Source organism: Ranitomeya imitator, chromosome 2 (assembly GCF_032444005.1).
Source record: "Ranitomeya imitator isolate aRanImi1 chromosome 2, aRanImi1.pri, whole genome shotgun sequence".
Taxonomy (NCBI): domain Eukaryota; kingdom Metazoa; phylum Chordata; class Amphibia; order Anura; family Dendrobatidae; genus Ranitomeya; species Ranitomeya imitator.
In genome coordinates this window covers 573345837-573352341 of record NC_091283.1, presented here as the reverse complement: position 1 = coordinate 573352341, position 6505 = coordinate 573345837, and the positions used below count along the sequence as shown (strand labels likewise).

Here is a 6505-nt window from a genome sequence, read left to right as displayed (position 1 = left end):
GGGTTTGATAATTATTGTTCCTGCCTGAGTGGGAGTAGTTTACCGCGTCGCTGCAGCGTGCCCAATAGCCAGTACATAGCAGGCAGCCTTCCTGGCGACTAATTACCCAGGGTGCAGTACCTAATCTGACCTGAAAGTAAGGGGGCGCCAGAGAGCTGCAAGTGTTAAGTGGAACTGTAAGCGGGATATACATAAATCACTGCAGTTTGTGGTATATTGAAAGCAGTGGGATACCTAGAATAAGCCCCTGCTGTAAGCAAGAGGCCAATAGCCTTGTGTGTGGTTTTTTATCACATCGTGGAGTGGAGGGATAACTAAGATAAGCCCCCCTACACATGTGATAGCCGTCTGTTGGCCTGAAGTCACCTCAATCCGTGACGTAGGGGTGACGGTCACGGTGGGAATCCTGACCCAGTGTTGACAGCGGTCAGGGGAATCGTGACAGAGGTGCACTGCGAATGTCAACAAACAAGGAAAAGAACTAGCTTGCATTGGCCGGGAATCGAACCCGGGCCTCCCGCGTGGCAGGCGAGAATTCTACCTCTGAACCACCAATGCTTGGATGTGTCTTTTCTCTCTGTGGTGTCCACCAGTCCCAGGGTCTCTCTCTGTGGTGTCCACCAGTCCCAGGGTCTGATGGCCACCTTCGGCCGACTGGACCGCGTGCAGCTCCGCAGGGCCGGTGGTCGACGGAATCTCGGCTAGCTCAGTCGGTAGAGCATGAGACTCTTAATCTCAGGGTCGTGGGTTCGAGCCACACGTTGGGCGGTTTCTTATTGCCTCCTTTTACTGCTTGTGCTAACTCCTGTCAACCCAGATGGCCCCTTGTGAAATGCCCCTTCTGCTGCAAAACATGAGAAACTGCCTAGTCCTGGATGATGAAGGGAAGGCCCAAAAGGATGGGGAGCCAAAGAAGAGCAGCGTGAGCCCTGTGGTTTTTGAAAGTGTCTGCAGAGTCAATGATGAAACGAGGTGCACTGCGAATGTCAACAAACAAGGAAAAGAACTAGCTTGCATTGGCCGGGAATCGAACCCGGGCCTCCCGCGTGGCAGGCGAGAATTCTACCACTGAACCACCAATGCTTGGATGTGTCTTTTCTCTCTGTGGTGTCCACCAGTCCCAGGGTCTCTCTCTGTGGTGTCCACCAGTCCCAGGGTCTGATGGCCACCTTCGGCCGACTGGACCGCGTGCAGCTCCGCAGGGCCGGTGGTCGACGGAAGCCCGGCTAGCTCAGTCGGTAGAGCATGAGACTCTTAATCTCAGGGTCGTGGGTTCGAGCCCCACGTTGGGCGGTTTCTTATTGCCTCCTTTTACTGCTTGTGCTAACTCCTGTCAACCCAGATGGCCCCTTGTGAAATGCCCCTTCTGCTGCAAAACATGAGAAACTGCCTAGTCCTGGATGATGAAGGGAAGGCCCAAAAGGATGGGGAGCCAAAGAAGAGCAGCGTGAGCCCTGTGGTTTTTGAAAGTGTCTGCAGAGTCAATGATGAAACGAGGTTGTCACGATATGGTATGAAATATCATATAAGTTTAGTTGCTCTTCAGCTCATAAGGTAGGCTAAACCCCCCCTTCCCTAGCTGACTCTACTTGTTTCTCTCTGGGCTACAGACTGTATGCTAGAAGGGGGTTTTATTGCCTTGGGTCGTAAATTCCAGGCTCAGAGGAAAGTCCCTCACCCCTCCCACCTTCACCAGTCAGAACTGGAAAAATGGCTCCAAAAATTCATGAAAGATTCTTTGTTTAGTTTTTGTTAGATATTAGGCAACGATTTAAGCTAGAAATACGAAAATATATATTTTTATTCTCACTCGGTGTATCTACACAACCCGCGAAACACGAGCTTCTAACTCCATCTGGTAAAGAAGTAGGGATTTCTCTGGAAATATGTATCCCAGATAGGACATATTTGATCTCATTAGAATGCCCACGTTAATCTGAGATGAATGATGAGTTTGGTAGAACTATGGCGTGTTTTGTAGTGAAGTTATAGAAATTAGAAAGAATAGTTTAAAGTTTAGGCAGAATGTAGAGAGAGGAGGGTCTGGATAAGCCAGCCCTTCTGTGATGTCAAAGCCGGAAGGTATTAAGTTGTCGCAGGCTGCCCAGCTGAGTCTCTCTGCTAGATCTCTTCCTGACTGCTTGTCTCCTGAAGCTAGCAGCACGTCCAAATGAGCTGGGACATATGGAAAAACTCCACTAGCCTGGATGCTTGTCATGCTTTTAACATGTGAGTGTTATCTGTTCTCTTTTATTCCCTTTATGTTATAATTACCCATGTACATATTTGCAATTGTCTCATTTGTAACTTTTTTATAAAATATTTTTGATAACGCACTGCCTAATTTTTAATGGGATATACTATTATATGTTAGTTCTTCTCCATGATCTAAAAACCGTACCCTAAGTCTTCTGAAGGGAAAACGCAACTGTTACTGTTGTGTTGGGTTAGCTTCGGACCCGTTTAATCGAAGCTGGTGGCAGCGAAAGTGCGCTGACTGTTGGATTATGCTGAAGCAACTGCGGGTTTGATAATTATTGTTCCTGCCTGAGTGGGAGTAGTTTACCGCGTCGCTGCAGCGTGCCCAATAGCCAGTACATAGCAGGCAGCCTTCCTGGCGACTAATTACCCAGGGTGCAGTACCTAATCTGACCTGAAAGTAAGGGGGCGCCAGAGAGCTGCAAGTGTTAAGTGGAACTGTAAGCGGGATATACATAAATCCCTGCAGTTTGTGGTATATTGAAAGCAGTGGGATACCTAGAATAAGCCCCTGCTCTAAGCAAGAGGCCAATAGCCTTGTGTGTGGTTTTTTATCACATCGTGGAGTGGAGGGATAACTAAGATAAGCCCCCCTACACATGTGATAGCCGTCTGTTGGCCTGAAGTCACCTCAATCCGTGACGTAGGGGTGACGGTCACGGTGGGAATCCTGACCCAGTGTTGACAGCGGTCAGGGGAATCGTGACAGAGGTGCACTGCGAATGTCAACAAACAAGGAAAAGAACTAGCTTGCATTGGCCGGGAATCGAACCCGGGCCTCCCGCGTGGCAGGCGAGAATTCTACCACTGAACCACCAATGCTTGGATGTGTCTTTTCTCTCTGTGGTGTCCACCAGTCTCAGGGTCTCTCTCTGTGGTGTCCACCAGTCCCAGGGTCTGATGGCCACCTTCGGCCGACTGGACCGCGTGCAGCTCCGCAGGGCCGGTGGTCGACGGAAGCCCGGCTAGCTCAGTCGGTAGAGCATGAGACTCTTAATCTCAGGGTCGTGGGTTCGAGCCCCACGTTGGGCGGTTTCTTATTGCCTCCTTTTACTGCTTGTGCTAACTCCTGTCAACCCAGATGGCCCCTTGTGAAATGCCCCTTCTGCTGCAAAACATGAGAAACTGCCTAGTCCTGGATGATGAAGGGAAGGCCCAAAAGGATGGGGAGCCAAAGAAGAGCAGCGTGAGCCCTGTGGTTTTTGAAAGTGTCTGCAGAGTCAATGATGAAACGAGGTTGTCACGATATGGTATGAAATATCATATAAGTTTAGTTGCTCTTCAGCTCATAAGGTGGGCTAAACCCCCCCTTCCCTAGCTGACTCTACTTGTTTCTCTCTGGGCTACAGACTGTATGCTAGAAGGGGGTTTTATTGCCTTGGGTCGTAAATTCCAGGCTCAGAGGAAAGTCCCTCACCCCTCCCACCTTCACCAGTCAGAACTGGAAAAATGGCTCCAAAAATTCATGAAAGATTCTTTGTTTAGTTTTTGTTAGATATTAGGCAACGATTTAAGCTAGAAATACGAAAATATATATATTTTTATTCTCACTCGGTGTATCTACACAACCCGCGAAACACGAGCTTCTAACTCCATCTGGTAAAGAAGTAGGGATTTCTCTGGAAATATGTATCCCAGATAGGACATATTTGATCTCATTAGAATGCCCACGTTAATCTGAGATGAATGATGAGTTTGGTAGAACTATGGCGTGTTTTGTAGTGAAGTTATAGAAATTAGAAAGAATAGTTTAAAGTTTAGGCAGAATGTAGAGAGAGGAGGGTCTGGATAAGCCAGCCCTTCTGTGATGTCAAAGCCGGAAGGTATTAAGTTGTCGCAGGCTGCCCAGCTGAGTCTCTCTGCTAGATCTCTTCCTGACTGCTTGTCTCCTGAAGCCAGCAGCACGTCCAAATGAGCTGGGACATATGGAAAAACTCCACTAGCCTGGATGCTTGTCATGCTTTTAACATGTGAGTGTTATCTGTTCTCTTTTATTCCCTTTATGTTATAATTACCCATGTACATATTTGCAATTGTCTCATTTATAACTTTTTTATAAAATATTTTTGATAACGCACTGCCTAATTTTTAATGGGATATACTATTATATGTTAGTTCTTCTCCATGCTCTAAAAACCGTACCCTAAGTCTTCTGAAGGGAAAACGCTACTGTTACTGTTGTGTTGGGTTAGCTTCGGACCCGTTTAATCGAAGCTGGTGGCAGCGAAAGTGCACTGACTGTTGGATTATGCTGAAGCAACTGCGGGTTTGATAATTATTGTTCCTGCCTGAGTGGGAGTAGTTTACCGCGTCGCTGCAGCGTGCCCAATAGCCAGTACATAGCAGGCAGCCTTCCTGGCGACTAATTACCCAGGGTGCAGTACCTAATCTGACCTGAAAGTAAGGGGGCGCCAGAGAGCTGCAAGTGTTAAGTGGAACTGTAAGCGGGATATACATAAATCACTGCAGTTTGTGGTATATTGAAAGCAGTGGGATACCTAGAATAAGCCCCTGCTGTAAGCAAGAGGCCAATAGCCTTGTGTGTGGTTTTTTATCACATCGTGGAGTGGAGGGATAACTAAGATAAGCCCCCCTACACATGTGATAGCCGTCTGTTGGCCTGAAGTCACCTCAATCCGTGACGTAGGGGTGACGGTCACGGTGGGAATCCTGACCCAGTGTTGACAGCGGTCAGGGGAATCGTGACAGAGGTGCACTGCGAATGTCAACAAACAAGGAAAAGAACTAGCTTGCATTGGCCGGGAATCGAACCCGGGCCTCCCGCGTGGCAGGCGAGAATTCTACCACTGAACCACCAATGCTTGGATGTGTCTTTTCTCTCTGTGGTGTCCACCAGTCCCAGGGTCTCTCTCTGTGGTGTCCACCAGTCCCAGGGTCTGATGGCCACCTTCGGCCGACTGAACCGCGTGCAGCTCCGCAGGGCCAGTGGTCGACGGAATCTCGGCTAGCTCAGTCGGTAGAGCATGAGACTCTTAATCTCAGGGTCGTGGGTTCGAGCCCCACGTTGGGCGGTTTCTTATTGCCTCCTTTTACTGCTTGTGCTAACTCCTGTCAACCCAGATGGCCCCTTGTGAAATGCCCCTTCTGCTGCAAAACATGAGAAACTGCCTAGTCCTGGATGATGAAGGGAAGGCCCAAAAGGATGGGGAGCCAAAGAAGAGCAGCGTGAGCCCTGTGGTTTTTGAAAGTGTCTGCAGAGTCAATGATGAAACGAGGTGCACTGCGAATGTCAACAAACAAGGAAAAGAACTAGCTTGCATTGGCCGGGAATCGAACCCGGGCCTCCCGCGTGGCAGGCGAGAATTCTACCACTGAACCACCAATGCTTGGATGTGTCTTTTCTCTCTGTGGTGTCCACCAGTCCCAGGGTCTCTCTCTGTGGTGTCCACCAGTCCCAGGGTCTGATGGCCGACTGGACCGCGTGCAGCTCCGCAGGGCCGGTGGTCGACGGAAGCCCGACTAGCTCAGTCGGTAGAGCATGAGACTCTTAATCTCAGGGTCGTGGGTTCGAGCCCCACGTTGGGCGGTTTCTTATTGCCTCCTTTTACTGCTTGTGCTAACTCCTGTCAACCCAGATGGCCCCTTGTGAAATGCCCCTTCTGCTGCAAAACATGAGAAACTGCCTAGTCCTGGATGATGAAGGGAAGGCCCAAAAGGATGGGGAGCCAAAGAAGAGCAGCGTGAGCCCTGTGGTTTTTGAAAGTGTCTGCAGAGTCAATGATGAAACGAGGTGCACTGCGAATGTCAACAAACAAGGAAAAGAACTAGCTTGCATTGGCCGGGAATCGAACCCGGGCCTCCCGCGTGGCAGGCGAGAATTCTACCACTGAACCACCAATGCTTGGATGTGTCTTTTCTCTCTGTGGTGTCCACCAGTCCCAGGGTCTCTCTCTGTGGTGTCCACCAGTCCCAGGGTCTGATGGCCACCTTCGGCCGACTGGACCGCGTGCAGCTCCGCAGGGCCGGTGGTCGACGTAAGCCCGGCTAGCTCAGTCGGTAGAGCATGAGACTCTTAATCTTAGGGTCGTGGGTTCGAGTCCCACGTTGGGCGGTTTCTTATTGCCTCCTTTTACTGCTTGTGCTAACTCCTGTCAACCCAGATGGCCCCTTGTGAAATGCCCCTTCTGCTGCAAAACATGAGAAACTGCCTAGTCCTGGATAATGAAGGGAAGGCCCAAAAGGATGGGGAGCCAAAGAAGAGCAGCGTGAGCCCTGTGGTTTTTGA

The 6505-nt window shown here is 49.7% G+C and overlaps 10 non-coding genes across 10 annotated transcripts; 4 read left to right on the top strand and 6 right to left on the bottom strand.

Annotated features, from left to right (window-relative positions):
* Positions 1–487: 487 nt before the first annotated feature.
* Positions 488–558, bottom strand: TRNAG-GCC (transfer RNA glycine (anticodon GCC)). Its single transcript has one exon. It is a non-coding gene; the product is annotated as a tRNA-Gly (tRNA).
* A 454-nt stretch (positions 559–1012) lies between these two features.
* TRNAG-GCC (transfer RNA glycine (anticodon GCC)) lies at positions 1013–1083 on the bottom strand. The gene has a single exon. It is a non-coding gene; the product is annotated as a tRNA-Gly (tRNA).
* A 137-nt stretch (positions 1084–1220) lies between these two features.
* Positions 1221–1293, top strand: TRNAK-CUU (transfer RNA lysine (anticodon CUU)). Its single transcript has one exon. It is a non-coding gene; the product is annotated as a tRNA-Lys (tRNA).
* Positions 1294–3010: 1717 nt separating this feature from the next.
* On the bottom strand, positions 3011–3081 carry TRNAG-GCC (transfer RNA glycine (anticodon GCC)). The gene has a single exon. It is a non-coding gene; the product is annotated as a tRNA-Gly (tRNA).
* Positions 3082–3218: 137 nt separating this feature from the next.
* Positions 3219–3291, top strand: TRNAK-CUU (transfer RNA lysine (anticodon CUU)). The gene has a single exon. It is a non-coding gene; the product is annotated as a tRNA-Lys (tRNA).
* Positions 3292–5010: 1719 nt separating this feature from the next.
* TRNAG-GCC (transfer RNA glycine (anticodon GCC)) lies at positions 5011–5081 on the bottom strand. Its single transcript has one exon. It is a non-coding gene; the product is annotated as a tRNA-Gly (tRNA).
* A 454-nt stretch (positions 5082–5535) lies between these two features.
* TRNAG-GCC (transfer RNA glycine (anticodon GCC)) lies at positions 5536–5606 on the bottom strand. Its single transcript has one exon. It is a non-coding gene; the product is annotated as a tRNA-Gly (tRNA).
* Positions 5607–5733: 127 nt separating this feature from the next.
* Positions 5734–5806, top strand: TRNAK-CUU (transfer RNA lysine (anticodon CUU)). The gene has a single exon. It is a non-coding gene; the product is annotated as a tRNA-Lys (tRNA).
* Positions 5807–6050: 244 nt separating this feature from the next.
* TRNAG-GCC (transfer RNA glycine (anticodon GCC)) lies at positions 6051–6121 on the bottom strand. The gene has a single exon. It is a non-coding gene; the product is annotated as a tRNA-Gly (tRNA).
* Positions 6122–6258: 137 nt separating this feature from the next.
* On the top strand, positions 6259–6331 carry TRNAK-CUU (transfer RNA lysine (anticodon CUU)). Its single transcript has one exon. It is a non-coding gene; the product is annotated as a tRNA-Lys (tRNA).
* Positions 6332–6505: the final 174 nt, after the last annotated feature.